General features: G+C 36.3%; 1 long non-coding RNA gene across 2 annotated transcripts in view; it reads right to left on the bottom strand.

The window, feature by feature from the left end:
* The window catches only part of LOC121314703, a 136,768-nt gene that overhangs the window by 80,755 nt on the left and 36,558 nt on the right, over window positions 1-19,455 (bottom strand). The window lies entirely within an intron of this gene.

The following is a 19,455-nucleotide window of genomic DNA, read 5'->3' as shown; positions in this document are numbered from 1 at the left end:
TGGACAGATTGGAATTTAAGCAGTCAGGACTACGCTGAACAACATTTAATATCAGTAAGTAATATTGTTTAAAGTGAAATAAATTACAAACAAAATATAATAATTTGGGGGTAAATGTACTGTTTTCAAAATGTTTTTATGTTGTTTCAAAAGAACAGGAAAACAAATATATGGAAAACTAGACAGTTTGGCAAAAGATAATATGTGTGACATTTCACATTGTAAGCGGTCAAGCCACAAAACTAGAGATAAAGTAATTCATTTAAGGGTAAATTTTCCTGCAGGTTGCCTATAGTGTAATATACCAGGCCTTTTAAGTACAGCTGGGTTTTCAGTTTTCCATTTCATACTTATAAGGATGCAAGTAAAAAATAAAAGTCAACAATGTTTTGATCTGTATCATGTCCAATATACAGCATATCTTTCTATACAGTACATGGCAACCAGCTGCAGATAGGAAATGCCACTGAACCACAGGCGTACAATCTCTGTTGCAAGACAGCATACAGTAGGTGCCATTAATTACAGTGCCTACAGAATTACAGAGGCTATAGAATAAAAAACTCTTAGGAAATAAAACAAGCACATCATGAGGCAACTGAGCCTAACCGTACAATTACCTATGCAGTATATAAAGGCCTAGGTCAGTTTGATGTTGTGGATAATGTATATAAGCAAATCATTAGCTGCTCCTACTAGTAAACCAGTAGCAAATTGCCATATCATGGTATGATGTGGTGTACTGATTTTATATATATATATATTTTTTAATTCTTTTGAGAATGCCCTTATAAAAGTTAAAATATACATGTTCAGTTTGTAGCTTTCTCATGCCTTTCCCATGGTTATTTGTTTATTATAGTTTAGCATGGTTTGTCATGTTTTTTTTTTTTTTTAAATATGCTTTACCAAACCTTTCAAAGCTTTATAACTGTTACAATCAATCAGTATTTATTTTATATAGCGCCTTTCATAGTAGACCACCATCACATTACAACACAATGAGGAACAATGCATAATGCATTGAATACAGGGCATAGCACATTAAATACAAAGTAAAAAAAACAAAAAAACAATGCAAATACATTAAACAAAAGGCTAGGATTTGAGTTCTAAACAAATGTGGATGTGTGTGTCATGCAGAATTAAACAAATAAGATGGAGTGAAACACCTATAACAGCAATTTAGACAACAGCTAATATCAGATATCAGGCATCTGAGAGCATTAAAAGCAAGAGAGAACAAGTGAGTCTTCAGATTTGAAACGACTGTGGGAGCTGCACGCACTAAAGCTGGAAGAGAGTTCAGAGAGTTGGGGCCATGAAGCTAAAAGAGCGCTCTCCGAGTATGGCACGCTTTTGTTTGAGTACAACAAGCAGGCCTAAGTCAGAGGACTTCAGCTTGCGGGCAGGGACATAGCGGGTCAGCAGGTTGGAGAGATACTCTCCTGTTACAATACCTGTTCTTTACCATGCTTTGATTTTGCTTAGTTATACTTTGCTATGCTTTTACCATGTTAACTTCTATAAGGAATTGTGTAAAATTATTTTATTTTATTTGAAATTACATAAACCACTGCCAGCAGGTCCAGGGTCACCCTATTACACTATGCCAGTCAAACATGATGTTAAATTTCTCAGTCTTTAAGTTAAATTGCTCCATTAAAATAGCAGACTAAAAAAAAAAAAAAAAACATACTACATGAAGAAAAGTGGGGGTGATAAAACCCACTTTTACAAAATATCCACTGTAAAATGTGATTCACACTAATCTTGGACTACCTAAGGTTACCTATTCCAAGAGTGGTGATAATCAGGGTCTGTGAAACCAGACATACACTTTTTTGTGTTCATTTAAATGAGCTGCAATGTGCTGATTGTCCAGGTTAGTTCTGGGTGTAACCAAGAAGGGAGATGGTTTAGTAAAGCGATTCAAGAAAATAATGAAAAGGCAGGAGACCAAATGTAAATAATGAAAAGGCAGGAGACCAATGGTAGCTTTTGCTAACGTGTTTTCTTAATACAGTCGGCGCAACCTAATCGGGATACTGATAATCGGGATTGAAGCTTAAATGGGATACACCTCTGGGAGACCGTTCTTCCCAATGCTATTTATGTCGTATAATTGGGACATCACTTCGTGGGGAACAGTATTTTCAAATGATGAATGGAGATCGTTTTTCAGAGCAAGACAGGTCACGCAGCACAGTGCAGTGCGTACATGATTACGCTATGACTCGCGTATAACCACTTTTAACTATTGAAGAAGGAGGAGGAGTCTCCTGTGGTTTCTCAGGCTGCTTTTGCAAAGAAAGTTGGCGTGTCAACATTGCAGGTATGATTAATTTTGTTTAGGAATAAAAAAAAAAACATTGACTCATATTTTAAATTATGCATTTAACATTTATTCATAATGTGATGTGATTTCATTATTTTACATTTCATTAAGATCAAAAAGTGTGACCAAGGTTGTCTAAACTACCTCTCGTTTAACAGGGACAGCCACTTGTTTGGGATATTTTTCCTTCTCCTGAGGCGTCCCGATAAAGCAGCGCTGACTGTACATCATTAATATAAATAATGCATATGTGCAATTGCAAATGACGCAAATGACAGCATTTGGATTATGGAAAAATATGTGAGTTTAGCATCATCCACACACGGTCAACTGTAACTACCTGCATATCATCCACACACTGTCAGCTGTAACTGTCTGCATATCATCCACACTGCCAACGGTAACTACCTGCAAATCATCCACACACTGTCAGCTGTAGCTGTCTGCATATCATCCACACTGCCAACTGTAACTACCTGCAAATCATCCACACACTGTCAGCTGTAGCTGTCTGCATATCATCCACATTGCCAACTGTAACTACCTGCATATCATCCACACATTGTCAGCTGTAGCTGTCTGCATATCAACCACACTGTGTACTGTAACTACCTGCATATCATCCACGCACTGTCAGCTGTAACTGCCTGCATATCACCCACACATCATAAGCTGTAAATACCTGCATATCATCCACACAGTCAACTGTAGCTACATGCATATCATCCATACACTGCCAACTGTAAATACCTGCATATCATTCACACACTGTCAACTGTAGCTACCTGCATATCATCCACACACACTGCCAGCTGTAACTACCTGCCCCATGCAGCCCAACAAAATACTGTTGCTGTTGCCTTACTGCTTGATAATACAAGTATTTGCAGAGCCATTCTGAATTGGACTGTAAATTCTGCATATTGCCTCCTTCGTTTGCATGTTGACATGCCTCTCTGGACACTGTTTGAAACAACATGCCAACCCGTGGTAGTAACCGACTTCTATTTACATTGATGTCAGAATAAGTGATATTACCCACACAGGTAATGGTTACTGGTACAAAATAGCACTTATTTTTTTGGTTTGGTCATTTCATCTTCTAATGTTATCAATTGTTGCACAAAAAGCAAATCCCAACATCCATCCCGGTGGAGGCATGGAGATATACTGGCCTCGTTTTACCACCCACTTAATCAGCTGTCAGAAGAAGAGTGCACGACAAACGTGTCTCAGGAGCATTGGATAATACAGTCTATAGTGAGGTAATAGAGTGGAGCGCACTGGTCAATAAAGAGTGTGTCTCAGCTTGATTGAAGGCAATCACATCTACACGAGATCTGGCAAAGCAGGCAAAGCAAAAGCAATGCTTCTTAATGAATATGTTAAGGAAAAATAAGTTACAGTGCTGTTTAACTAGCAACAGGAGAAGCCAGGGAGACTAATGAACAGAAACCAAAACCTCACAGTTTATGCAAATTCAGAGATGTAACGCATCAAACTTTTCATATTCTTTGAGAAGATGAGTAACAAATCTTGTGATTTCAGAAATCCAAACTGAACCACACAGGAGATTTTGGCTGAGTTGTGTGGTTCTTAAATGTAGTTTATACATAATATATAAACTAAATGATTAGTTTAAACAGTATATCCAGTGAGTTGCCAAAAAAAAAAAAAAAAAAAAACTGCAGAGCATGTAAGTAAAATTAGAGGAAAATAAATAGTCTGCAATGTATTATGTGATCCACTAGACCTACATAAGCTGTATGTGAACTATGTATAGCTACTACAACAATCATGGGAAAAGAAAAGACCTCTATCACTTTACAAGTGGCATAATACTACGGACTAGTTCAAATGGCTTGTCTTAATGCAGTGGCAAGACAGTCTCCACTGAGTGTTACTGGAATGGCAATATCTGCAAAAAAACGCCACCGGAGAGTGCAACTCTGTTTGCAGAGGATCATGATGAATCAAGCCTGCTGACAGGTGCAACCTATTGTCAAGACATACCTCTTCCTGCTCAAACTATACACAGAGAGCAATACATTGTGGACTATTTTTGTTGGCCAAGGACTGTACTTTCAGGTTTAACAATTACAATTATAGTCAGACATTTAGTTTAGTTTAAGTGAAACATTATTCTTAATTTTAAAAATAGTGTTAACAGGTGGTTGTGGTAGTAAGTGACTCATTGGTGGTATTTTGGACAGCCAGTTCTGCTGTAAGTACCACGCTAGTAGAACAGTGATTAATTTGCAGAGAGGAAACGTTTTTAAATTTGAAAAGACAGACACTGTTGATAAATTAGTTCAAAGAGCTGTACTAAAACCAGAAAAGATGAAAACATGTGTTTTAAAGACAGTAGCAGTAAAAAGTCTGGAGAATAATATTTGTACCCAGGCACAAAAGCAATAAATCTGAATCCTACTAGGCCTTACAAACAGCTAGCAAATCCATTATATTATTTGTTATGTGGTCCAGGACTGGAGAAAAATAAGACTCTTATATTTAAAGGTCAGGTTATGCTTAGGGGTTTTATGTGTGGTACTTTCAAAGCTTGGTACGTTAGTATTTTGTCATAGGGCTTATAAAGAGTGTGTGTGCTTGAGGCTAGTTAATGAAAAACACATAAAAATGTAATAGATCCTCCACAGGATGGTATAGTGTAAAGCACAGAAACATGCACAACCAAAAGAGTTTTTGCTCAAGGGACTGGTGTATTAAGATCAGCAAATAAAAAAGAATATAAAAGTTGCTTAGCTTCACTTGAAAATGTTCTTAGACTGCACCTCTTATATTGCAACACACCACACACACCATGTAATCATCTATATTTATCTGGGGCGCTGTAGTTGGTCATAGTTTGTAGCAAAAATGTTATACTCAATGATGAAGTATATGAGATGCACCTCCTCTTTAAACAAATACTGCATACATGACAGCCAGCCCAATTATTTGCTTAAATCAATGGGGTGTATTCAGCTGATCTAAATGTTGGCACCATTACTTAACTCATTAAATAGGTAAACTTTGACCTGTTGCTTGGATATCAGAGCCAGGAACCGAGGGAGTAAAATAATGAAGACGGTGCCAAGGCCCAGAACAAAGTTTATTGAGATGTAGGTTATGAAAGCCACGTCAGGGCTGGTTAACAGTCGAGACATGAGGTAAATCCACTGCAGCATTGAAAACCTGAAAAACAGCGTGGCGGAGGCTTTATACATTAATGAAGTGTTTTCTGATGTCTTTTATTAGTATTTTTTGGACTTTTTGGATCTGGTTGATCTAGCCTACGTTACTTACATTATAAAAAGCCATGGGGATGAAAATGTAATTTTAAAAATGGGAATATAATTTTAAGATACTATTCATTGCCCCCCCACCCCTTAAAAACTCAGGAGCCATAGTTACAAGGCTGTGCTATTTGTGTTAATGTAATGGCATAATGGGACAAATAGAAGTCACAACCATTCCATCTTATACCTACCCTTTACTATAATGGGTCTCCTTATAAAGTGGGAGCACTGTACAAGCAAACAGATGTCTACTACAGTGTCTATTTAAAATATCAAACTTGCTATTTGTATGGACCTCACAATACATTTATCGTTGCTCATTCCTTATTAAGAGTTGTGGGACTCACCGTGGTGCTGGTGGACAGTTTTACTTATTTATTTTTTAACCTGGCCAAATGTCTCATACATTAGCTTCACCCCATCAGGTGCAGAGTTGACCCATGAACCATACTAATGAAAAGGCCAATTTAAATGCGGTGAATATGCTGCAATTCAAAAAGGCTTAATTTGTGTTCTGTGTTTTTATGAGTCACAGCAAGAGTGCACAGGAGTATTAACAAGATCTTTAACAGACTTACAATTGATTATTATTATTACCCCACAACATCAAATTGAAAAGAATATTCTAGAAACTTGTAGAAAATTAATTAAAAATAAAACTGAAATAGCTTGGTTGGATAAGTGTCCACCACCCTTGTAATAGCAATCCTAAATTAGCTCAGGTGTAACCAATCACCTTCAAAATCACACACCAAGTTAAGTGGACTCCAATTGTGTTAAACTGTAGTGATTCACATGATTTCAGGATAAATTCAGCAGTTCCTGTAGGTTTCCTCTGCTGGGTAGTGCATTTCAAAGCAAAGACTCAACCATGAGTACCAAGGCGCTTTCAAAAGAACTCCAGGACAAAGTTGTGGAAAGGCACTGATCAGGGGTGGGGTATAAAAAAATTCAAAGGCCTTGAATATCCCTTGGAGCATGGTCAAGACAATTATTAAGAGGTGGAAGGTGTATGGCACCACCAAGACCCTGCCTAGATCAGGTCGTCCCTCCAAACTGGATGACCGAGCAAAAAGGAGACTGATCAGATAGGCTACCAAGAGGCCAATGGCAACACTGCAAGAGATACAGGCTTTTATGGCCAATACTGGTCAAAGTGTGCACTCCCCAATTCTGGCCTGTATGGTAGGGTAGCAAGAAGGAAGCAATTACTCAAGAAAGCCCATCTTGAATCCCATTTGAAGTATGCAAAAAAAAAAAAAACACTCAGGAGATTCTGTAGTCATGTGGCAAAAAAGTTTTGTGGTCTGACAAAACTAAAATGGAACTTTCTGGGCTAAATGCAAAGAATTATGTTTGACTTATCCAATTATGATCTTTCAGTTTTGTATTTTTAATATATAATTTTGTATATATAGTGCCTATAGAAAGTCTACATCCCCTTGAACTTTTTTTCACATTTTGTTGTGTCAGTGCCTCAGAGTTTCATGCATTTAATAAGGATTTTTTGCCATTTATCTACACACCATACTCCACACTGTTAAGGGTGAAAGCAGTCTCCCACAATATCCCCATGATTTCATCAACCAGGAACACATGCAGGCATAGTCCTGTACAAGCTGATTTTATGCAAGCCAGTTAATTTGTAAGAATGTTCTTTTTATAATAATAAGTAGTTCCATTATAGCCCCATTTTGAAAAGTTACAGCTTTAATCTAAATTAAAGCAGACTTAATTAAGCCAGGTCAGAATTTGACTTACATTGGAATAACTAGTTATCATCTCTGCTCTTCTTCAAATGCAAGACACGGTACGATTTCGCACGGTAGATTGAATAAAGGATTTTTAATTTATTAAAACAGAGAACACACAGTAATGATCTCCTAGGATCTTTTTTTTACGTCGATATTACTAACTTGAAAGACACGTTTCTGGATAAGACTTTGTACTTTTCTTCGAAACAGTTTTTCATACTAATTTCTCATACTTGTCAAAAAAATCCTGGTGTTAGATTCTCTCTCTCCCAAAAAGTCAAGAGAAGATACAGGTTTCGTTACGAGATGTTAGATGTCATGTGTTTGTAACCGTCTATAATCTACAGTTGAAAAACATTTAAGAGGAGATCGTGTATAGCTTCGTCCGTTAAATTCCCTAGTCAAACAAGTACGTCTAACGAAATTAGGAGGTAGAGGTTGTTCATGAAGAGAATAACCTGGTCCTACAATAGGAACCAGTTGTTACACGAAGTACATTATTATATGCTGCTTCATGTCTAATTAAACAAGACAGGTTCGTGACCATTGTATCAAATTTTTAATTTCATGGTATTGTACATATGATTGTGTAATAAATAGAATAACAACACAAGGACACACATTATTTATCTTATACGATCTGTGGTAATGGATACTTTTAAAACTGAAAATTTGTGTCCTCACGTTAGACCTCTTGCTAAATTGAAGTGGTCAAACCCTGTAAAATACCAGTTGCGGGTATAGTGTGTACGTAATTTCACACATGCATAACTTTTTAATTCACATCCTTCTTCCCACCACCAAGAATTTAGTTTGAAGTTACAATTTGGAAAACCTGGATATGAAATTTATTGGATTACAGATGACCGTAAGTACTACTTAACCTGGGATTGGAATCCCAGATAAGGGTATTTTCATGAACGGCAGACAGGAACCATTATATTAAAGTAAATCATTAATTGGTTTCGTCCAGGTATACTCATAAAACGATTTGCAGACTGGTCTGTCCACTAAGCAATTTGAGAATGGGTAAATATTCGTTCACGACCAAGATCCGTCTCTGGTTCTAGGCAGAGGAAAGCTCTGTAAACAGTCGCTCAATTCCATCGTTAGCGGTTGGGTACATAAAACCTTGGAATCTACCGACAGCAGACACCCAGCGTGTTATTAATAAGCGTGCCTGTATGATGCGTGATTTATATGCTGTAGGATAGCGATCAAGTTCAGGTTATTTAAAATTCCTTAATAATTACAATGTTCCTTTGCTGTACAGGTTAATTTGCAATTAAATGTAAAGTAATTATTAAAGTCGATTGTCTCTTTGTCGTAATGAAATTTTTAAAAAATATATATGTAGACAAATGTTTATCCCGGGGGCAGTATGTACGCATGTTTAAAAAAAAAAAAAAAAAAAAAACAAACTCAAACAATAACGTCAAGTTGTCAACAGCTGTCGTAAAAACGACAACAAGTGCGAATACTTATGAATTGAACTGTGATACGATTACTTTTGAAATATGATATACATTAGCAATTCGAAATAGAGTAAAACAAATTTAGTACGGAAATATTGTTTTTAGTGACCCCGAATTGCCGCGTAGAGTTAATCACATGACTCCAAAAGTTGTCCGGCATTTAACCCTTTATGAATAGACCCCATTGTTCCTCAATTATAGACTATTAGAATGTGACTGAAAAAATTATATGAGATAATTTTAATGTGGTTATCTAAATATATTAATTAAAATGATATGAGAATTCTAATGTGGTTATCGAAGTATATTAATTAAAATGATATGAGATAATTTTAATTTGGTTATCGAAGTATATTAATTAAAATGATACGAGATAATTTGAATGTGGTTATCGAAGTATATATTAAAATGTTATGAGATAATTCTAACGTGGTTATCGATGTATATTAATTAAAATGTTAACTAATTGTAGGTATGTTCTTTACATCCTAAAAACTTTTGTTTTATTTTTATTTTTTAAATATCAGGGAGCTATTCTGAGTGTTAACCAGTAGACAGGTTTGTTAAAATAAGCTACACAATTTCATATTTGGGTTTGATGTTGCAAGTACAATTATTTCTTTTAAAATATTCTAAACTAACATCTGTATTTATTAATGGATTGTATTTGTTAATTCTTATTAAAACCAGTTTATCAATTACAATGTTTTTTGTATAGCTAAATGTTGGAAGATTAAAATTGTAGTCCATAGAGGTATGAAGAATGAAGAATGTTTAAAACCTGTTCATGATTAATTTAGATGAGAAATGTATCAATTTGAACCACTTTTTTGTAACTTACCATTAATTAAATGCAGTTATTTGTACTACGGTATTTAATTGAATAATTTTATTGTCTGGTTATAAACGTGCAATTTGTTAAGTGTTTCCCAAACCGTGTGTCTCCAATAAATCTCAGGTGTAGCAAAAGTGTATTACCGTATATTTAATTGGTTGTATTTTTTTTTTTGTTATTGTTCAAACTCATTTCTAATAATGCTTATTGGCTGCATTTTCACACGCATTACAGCATCCTGCTGTCTGCTAACAGCTAAATGGCTTTAGCAGATAACACATGCCATAATGCATGTGAAAATGCAGCCAATAAGCATCACTGTGGGGTGTCATTAGCAATGAGTTTGAAACATAACAATTTCAATATACAGTAAGACACTTTTGTGACATCTGAAATTTATTGGCATAGCGTTAAAAGAGACATGTTGATAGCACAGTTGATCGGAATAGCTTTATCAAGTAGTTTATTAGGTGGAAGAGGAAACATGAGGAGGCATCTACAACCAGGTCATTGAGCAGAACACAAAAAATATGACCCAGATTAAATTTCTTTCAGCTTTACTGTCAATGTTAAAAACAGAGAATGTGTCATCTGTTATTCTGTTTTAGCAGCAGAAAGTATAGTGCCAAACAAATGAAAGCGACCTTTAGATACAAATCATAAAGACTTTGCAGATAAACCTCGAGATTTTTTTTTTTTTTTTTTTTAAAGAAATGCAGTGATTTTGAGAAACAAACTATCAATGGTTCAGACAACATCAATGCCAACAAAGGCACTAAAAGCTTCCTTCAAGGTGTCTTATTTAATTCAAGAAATGTTTTCAGGTGTGCTTCTGCAGGTACAAGCAAAGATCAGGGGAACCAAATGTGTGCAGCAGCTGGACGAAGCAACTGATGCAGCAGCTCAGACACATTTGATATGTTTTTATGCAACGCATCTGAAAATGAAATGGTTGAAAATGGGGTGACACAAATATTTTGGTGCAGAATAAGGCGGTGCAACCTTGAAATGTTTGGGAAACACTGTGTTAAACACTGAGGATGGCCACTTGAGGTTGAAACACGCTCGATTTTACTTTTAACATCTACAATCAATGAATACAGAATGAAAAATAATCTGAGTTTTGGTTTATGCAGTGTGGACAGTGTAATGTTTACTGTGAGGTCGATGCACCTGATTTGTAAAACTTGAGGTAAATTAAGCGCAAGTGTTTAGATGGAAGTAATTTTGTACCTCAAATATTCAATTCAATGGACCCTACAAAGGAATGACAATGTAGTACAGTTACAAGCATATTAAACTTTGTGACTAGGGCCTGATACATAAATGCTTTTTGAAAATGTTATTATATTTAACACAATTCAATTAATTTGTTTACCTTACCTAAGGCAGTAATAGGTAGTTAAAGATTAGTGCTAAAGTTTCCTGGTAATATTTGGTCTTCCTTAGTGTTATCAGGACTGAAATCACAGTACCTGTTTCTATAGTAATTATTTACATTCTGTCTTCATCTAGCAAGGCTCCTCCATATGGGTGACTGTGGAGAGTAATTCCTAAAGGAGCAGCCACACAAATACACACCACTTGAAAATGGTTTGACACATCTTATAACAAACTTGGATATGTTGTTATTAAACATGTTTGTGTATTTACAATGTAATTACCATGTAACCATGCAGTATTACCAAGCATTTAATTTTCAGGACAGCATACAAACCAGTTACAACAACTATAAAACATTATAGAAATACATAGCTCCTCAGAAAACCAAAACATTTGTTTGCCCTTCGCTAAGAAAAAAAAGAGAAAGATTCAGTTATGCAGTCTGCTTTTACAGCAATGTTAGCAACATGTTTTCTTTGTGGGATAGTCACAACATGTAATGAATCTGCATGGCACTTTCACTGCAATGAAAGAATACATGCACTGCAAAAGGCTGCGTAGTCATAGCTTAAAACACTCAAAGAAATGTAGCAACTTTTTATTAAAATATGTCCTTCTGCTTTAAAAATGGTGTTGTTTACACAAAAATAACCCGGTTTACAATTTGATATGATAACTACACCATTTAATGGAGGCTTACGGTTTGGAGAGTCTGCTCTTACTCCCTTAAATGATAACTCAAATAATTACTCCAGGGAATTTGTCAGCTATCAAGAAACAAAATGCTAACTACCTCATTTTAAAACCACTTGCCAGCAGCAAGAAGAGACATACAATATTCATGGCTTCGGTGAATAACACTTCACTATTTAAAGCACCACATTTATTCTACAACAAAATCAAACTTAAATAATAACAAACATGTGCTTGCATGAATTTGCTTTAACAGCCCAGCTCCTGCTACGATGTGCAATCTTCTTTAAAGAACACAATGTTAACTAGGACTGTACACAACCTGCAGTAAACTGAACGGTAATATTTAAACAGTAGACAGAAAAATAAGAAATTAATAGAAAAGACCATGATCTTACAACAGTAAAATAAACAGTGCCAATGTATTGTCTATAATGGGTTACATTGCATACATCACAGTAATGCTAGTCTCTACTGCAGAACCTCAGTGTCTAGTCGTATATATATTATATATATATATATATATATATATATATATATATATATATATATATATATATATATTGGAATTATATATTTCTCATCCTGAATTAAAAAAAGGCAGTATGGCTCAAAGAATTAAATTATTCAGTTGATTTAAATATGAAGGTGCTGCGTGGTAACCCTGCTGGTTGTGCCAGACCTGAACAAAACATGAAAGGTAGTACAGAACGATGTATAGTATGTTCTATAAACAATTATATACAATTCATTTACAATGTTGTGGACTTGAGTGGAATAACAAAAGTTTACATACCCGATTAGGATATTTGTCTATGAGCTTTTGGTATGATTCTTTAATGAATTTTAACATCTCAAAATTGTTCCAATTCATTCAAATTCCGAAGACTCTTGTACACAGCCTTCTTCAACTCATAACAAAGATTCTCAATCGGATTTAGATCGGGACTTTGACTAGACCATTCCAGAACCTTGATTTTATTCTTCTTTAACCATTCTGAAGTAGATTTTGATGTGTGCTTTGGATCGTCGTTGTGTTGGAACGTCCAGTTGTGCTTAAACCAAGTTTTGTAGCGGAGGGTTTCAGATGATTGGCCTTTTGGTATGGTATGGAATCCATTTTATCATGTACTGGAACTAAATTTCCTGTACCGTTAGAGGAAAAACAGACCCATAGAAGGATATTACCATCTCCATGCTTGACAGTAGGTATGGTGTTTTTTTCTTTGTATGCCTCACCAGACTTTCTCCAAATGACCAAATAGCTTCATTTTTGTTTCATCACTCCACAAAACCTTTGACCAGAACTCATATCCATAACTAAAATGCCATTTTGCAAAAGTTAAACAATTTTTCCTTGTGACTTTTTCTAAGAGTGGCTTTTTCCTTGGCCTGAGACCATAGAGACCTTCAGTCCCACTTGCAGCCAGTTCACTTTGAATATCATTGGCAGTCAATCTCAGATTGTTATTAACCTTCCTCACAATTCCTGTACTTGTTCTTGGTGAAAGAACCTTCTTTCTTCCAGACCAAGGTGAGCGTTGTGCCAATACCACGAGTCTTGTACTTCTTGATAACAGAAACAATAGTTGAAATTGGGATACTCAAATGCTTGGAAATCTTTTGTATCCTTCTCCAGCTTTATGACAATAAGTAATGTTCTGCCTAAGGTCTTCAGATAGATCTATATTTTTTCCCATATTGAATTATTGGTAATGACATCAATCATCCTATGCCTAACCCTTTTATACTCTCTAAGAATGTTCACAGTCCAACATTTTCTAGACTTTTCCAGAATTAGGTTCTACATTATCATACTGAAATTTCTAGCAACTTGTAGACAATTCTATATATAACATCAAAGGGTATGAATACTTTTAAATTTGCATTTGTTGAGTTTTGCAGTAAATTACTGAAATGATTAATTTCTTGTAACTTTTTCCTCATTCACAAAAACAAAACTTTTGCTACACCTTATTTTGACAAGAAATGTCTAGAAATTATAAATTTCCATTGGGGTATGTAAACTTTTGATTACAACTGTGTGTGTATATATATATATATATATATATATATATATATATATATATATATATATATATATATATATATATATATATATATATATAGTAGTGCAGGCAGGGAGGGGATACAATATCCCCTAATAAAAACACATGTAAATGTTTTAATCATTGTTAATTGTCAATTATGACCTGCACCTGGCAGTAATTATAAATGAAAGCCATGTGCAAAGCTTAAAAGGGTGACAGCCAGTAGAAGGACACAGGAAGTTGTACACTGTGTCTGAGCAGTCACTTTGTTGTGCTGTGACCAACCACCATATCTGGGGAAAAAAATATTAAAAACAAATAAAAACTATGCATCTCCCAGGGCAGTGCCAGGAGAATACAATAATTTGTAAACATGAAGCAAAATGCATACGTAAACAAGTGTCTGATCTGTATCATTAATATTTTTGAGGTTAAAACAAAATGAAAGTGAAACATTTCATTTTTACTGGACAGCACCTGGGTCATGCAACATGCTGTGTTTATAAACCTGTAACTATGAAATCACTACCTCAACTATTCTCTGGGCTATGAGGTTCTGACAGTGCAGCAGCAGCATTTATCCAGTTTTTCTTGTTTGATACCTATGATTACACTTGATGTAGAGAATCATAGAACACAGGTTTGCATTGAATATCAAAATCAATATCTCAAAGCTGTAGGTCATAGATTTTGATTAAGCCTTCCTCACACCAAATCCATAGCGAGTGAAAACTTCTAGAATATAATGATATCAATGGGAACAGACACTGGCTGTGGCACGAAGTGACTGAGGTGAGCAAGGAAGCAAATTTGGAAACGACAATAAACAAGGAGTTGCATTTGGTGTAAGAGGAGTGCTGAACCCTTAAGAAGTCAGTGTCTGAGAAATGAAAAGATTCAGGTAGTATCCCTAGTGTGTCACCTGATTATCCTTTGCACTGTAGGTACTACAGTTACCTCTTGTAATCAAATCTGTTTGATGTCCTAAGTAAATATTTCTCCACACTGTAACCGGTCAGGTTGTACAGAATGTGTCCCTCTGTGTTTATCAGGTGTGGTACAGAGATATTCAGAACTGGGCACTTCTGAGATGAAAACAGATATTAAGGGTTAACAAATATGCAAAACATCATTAGAGGACCCCTCCCAGAGCTACACATTTAAAAAAAAAAGGGATTGCCAACAGAATTGTTGGAAATTGTTACATTTAAAACACCATGCTGTAATGATAATGCTTTACTTAAAATGATAGTCACACCATGAAATTACACTTGCTTCATTTTCCTTATTTATTTTCATATTGCATGTCCCTTAAACTATAAGGATAGTGGCAGGAATGATGTGTGGTGACGTCAGACCAGAATGCAGGAACAAGAACACACAGGCAAGGTACTGCAGTGAAAAAGGCGCTGCAGCATCGTGTTTATTTAAACAGAAAAACAAACATAATATTCAAACAAAAAAACACTGCTCACCGAGCAAAAATAAAGGTTTTAAATAAAACAAATCTCAAACACAAAAACACAGGTCGCGAACACAAAACAACCCTTAAGGTCCGGATGGGGAGTAGCCTTCACAGATTTTTTAGTTTTGTTTTTTTTTCTGTTCACTCCCTCACATTCACTCCTCTGGACTCCCAACCGGAGTGCAGAGAGCTGCAGGCTTTTATATTAGTGACCGAGGGATTAACTAGCTACCAATTATTTATTAATGCCTCGGTCACATTCTGCACAAGTTTTCTACTTACTGACAGAGGATGAGCTGCCAAAATAAAAACAAAACAAAATGCATGGCTATGCCATCATTTAATTAAACAATAAATCATAATACAAAATAACACAGGGGTGGAGGGGGAGACCCTACAAATAAATAAATGTACAGGGCTCCTCGCCCTGTTACACACACCTTAAAAGGTAGAGAATCTTGATGTATGCAATGCAGCGGTCCAGATAAGCTGCGTACCTGCCATTTTTACGCATTGAAAAATCAGAGATACCCATAAAATTTTAATTTAATGCGTAAAAATGACCATAGCAATCCTGCTGCACAGCTTGCTGCCTCCCCTCCTGCGTCCCCTAAAACTTCCATTAACAACTATATCTACCAGATACAATGTCTTCAGTTACTAGGTGTGTACACATGAAAAACCAACCCAACAAACATTATCTGGCTAGCCCTGTTGTCTTTGCAGGCATTCACAGTAAGAATAAGAAACATTCAAAGCTACACAGGTTGGAGTGAACCTGTTAGATGAAACTAATTAGATGAAAATACAAGTTTAAAAATACTGGATAAAACAATTAGTAATATATTGAACACAATGCTGGATGGAGTCAATATTTATTATCTCTCTCTTTCTCTCTCAGTGATGATAGGCTATGCACAGCACTATTGTATCCTCAACCAATGAGCCTGAGTAGAGTCGTTCCAGAGGACGCTATATACTGGGCACATTCAATATTCAGGGGCAGAGTTGCCACGTTAGCTCCTGAAAGACTTGTTAAGAGTAGGATGTGCATCAGAGATATAACTCTATATAATTCATATAATTCATAATATAGTAGTTCGATAAACTTTATTAACGCCTCCAGCATCTTTCAATACAAGACACCATCACCAGTGTTGACCCAGAAACATAACAAACTCTACAAAATCTCAGTGATATTTTTTTTCTGAAATAAGGTATGCTATAAGTGCTGGAAACAGAAACCAGAGAACAAAGAATGCTCTTAATTTTACTGTAAAAAAAACACCCCTACACTATACAACAACACAACAGTACATGTTAAATATCTGTAGCTATTTGTAATGATGAACATTCCCCAACCTCAATCTACTGTACCAATAGAATGGACCAGCTTCATAAATTATAAATAAAAAGCTCATGTACCACAACCATCTCTGGATAAAGACTGAACAAAAACTAACAGATAAAAAAAAAAAAAAAGAGTTGAGCATTAATACTATTTTACCATTTTTTAAAAGCATTAACAGAGAAATTGGGTGCAAGAAAGGACAAATTATATTATGGATCTGCAAAACAATGCAGCATCCAACCCTACTTTAAAGCACTGCTAACCAAGGCATTAAAATACTCTTTCTAGCCTAGCTAACCGCCTCCTGAGTCGTACGTAAATTTTACTCCATATGCCAATAAGACCATGTAAACTACATCAACGGAAGTTACCAACAGCACAGGAAGTGCTAATCAGGGCATAAAGGAATGACCTATGAAGATAGGCTGAGGGAAATACATTTAGCTTAGAACAATGAATAATTAAAGGTGACTTGACTGGAGTCTTTAAAAACTTTGAGCTAACAAGGAGTTAACCCAATCCAATACTTGAAGAGCAGTAAAGAAACCAGCACCAGAGGACATAGCTGGAAATTAAGTGGACATATAGTTAGGGCAGAGGGAGGAAGGCACTTTAAAAGTGGCGGAGGTATTGAAAGGGTTACCTAGCCATGCTGTTAATGCTGAATTACTGGAACCCGACATGACAACGTTTTGAGATCAACCAACTAGTTGAGTATTTTGTTCTTGTCTAACGAGAAGTAAGAACATAGTTTTAATATCCTTGTCCTCCTTTAAATGATTTGTACTTAGTATTGTTTAATTGACATTTGTGTAAATTCATTTCAAGCAACACATATCATATTTGGTGAGCTAGTGCTTCATTTAAATATACTTTTCTTTAATAATTTACATAGGGTTGTATAGCTTTTCAGCTCTAGTATTTTGCTGTTAGCATATAAGAAGTAATGGTTTTCTTTGATGAGAGAAAATTTAAAGAAAGGAGCATTTAGATTTTTAATTACATGGTCTATGATATTTTTCCCTCTGTTGGGTTGCTCCTCCCATTCTCTTTAGCTATGTCGAGAATTCCCGAGCTGACGACCATATTGTAACTCAAATTGTGAAAACCTAGTGGACGATTGTGGTACTTCTTGAATAGCGAACATTAGATATGGGAGTAGCAAGTCCTAGACTTCCCATCCTTATGTATTACTTTCTTTAACATGTGCTTGAGCGTTTTGTTCAAACATTTCATAAACCTGTCAAACAGATGGTAAACAGATGTTTGTATTGGCTTAATTTTTAGCAGACCAAACAGGGTACCCTAGGCAGTCAGATTTTTGTTGGGAATTCCTTCTCTAGTAAACACTTTTTACCTAGTAAACATGTTTTAGAACCTGTACTTCTAAGAGGTATGGCCTCAGGATCCCTTGTTGCATAGTTGAGTATTACCAAAATAAATTAACATCCCCGGGCTGACTGTGTTAGCAGGCCCAACCAGGTCCATAGCGATCCATTTAAATGTAGTTTCTATGATGGGGAGGAGCAACAACGGGGCTCTGAATTTTGAATGGGGACTAGTTTTCTGACACAGGACAGCCGATACAAAATCGTTCAACTTCATTATGTATACTGTGGCGGAGTCTCCCACCCCTTTATGTTTATTAATGTTTTATGTTGTATGTAGTGTGTTTATGTTGGTGTTTATGTATAAAATACACGGGATATAAATATGGGTTACAAGCACGAGTGTTTAAAATGCATATTTGTATTTAGGCACGAGGACTGCATAGCACTTCACCAGCAGGTAAAATGTAATAATATGTGAGCACAGGGAATTACATTTTATTAGTTCATGTGCAGTTGTACCGCGACTCAAACTGAATGATTGATTATCAATCGAGTCTCAGTACAGTTGCATAAAAGCTGCATGTTTTCACTCACTCGGGGTTGTGTGTTCGGTGAGTGAAGAATGGGTGGGGAGAAGATGAAAACAAAAAGAGAAGTAAAACTAAAGAATTAATTTAACTCGCCGTGTTTGTCCACTGTTTACTGTTTTGTCATTTTGTTTGTCTATTTTATCTGGCATCAAGTGCCGTGTGCCGTTTTGTTCAAACCTTTTTGTTTCATTAAAACACTGAGCGGGGTCATTGCGTCTCAGTTTTCATCCGCCAGTCCTTGTTGTGGAGTGTGTTTCTGGTCTGACGTCACCCCTGCAAAGCCATTCTGTTCACATATGGTGTCAGAACCGGGACGACAGCGCCTCCAAGTGTCAGACCAGAAATACGGTGGGTGAATTAATTTTTTTCATAAAAGGAGTGTTTTTTTTTCGTTTGGAAGGAAAAAAAAGAAAAGAAATGGATAAAGTGGAGGAGTACATGGAGAGGTGGCATGAGCATCAGAGCGAGCTAAAGGAAGGAGGGGCTAGATGGTGCCTCGCCTGTCTGAAGTATGGGCACCTCCCTGATGTGTGCCCATATAAAGACATGCTGGTCACACCTTTGCTGACAGGAGACTGCTTGCAGCTGCCACCTCCACCAGCAGAGGGTGAATTCCTGCTGGTTCCGCCTTCACTACCATGGCAGGACAGCTTGCAGCTCCCACCTCAGCCAGCAGAGTGTGAATTCCTGCTGGTTCCACCTCCACCGCCATGGGAGAACTGCTTGCAGCTCCCACCTCCACCAGCTGAGTGTGAATTCCTGCTGGTTCTGCCTCCATTGCCATGGGAGGGCTGCTTGCAGCTCCCACCTCCACCAGCAGAAGGTGAGTACCTGTTGGTTCCATCTCTACCGCTCAAAGATGCCTGCCATGCATCGCCTGGGGAGCTACC

This window comes from Polyodon spathula, chromosome 4, assembly GCF_017654505.1.
Source record: "Polyodon spathula isolate WHYD16114869_AA chromosome 4, ASM1765450v1, whole genome shotgun sequence".
In the NCBI taxonomy this organism is placed as follows: domain Eukaryota; kingdom Metazoa; phylum Chordata; class Actinopteri; order Acipenseriformes; family Polyodontidae; genus Polyodon; species Polyodon spathula.
The sequence above is the reverse complement of the archived record's forward strand: the minus strand, read 5'-3'. Positions and strand labels throughout refer to the sequence as shown.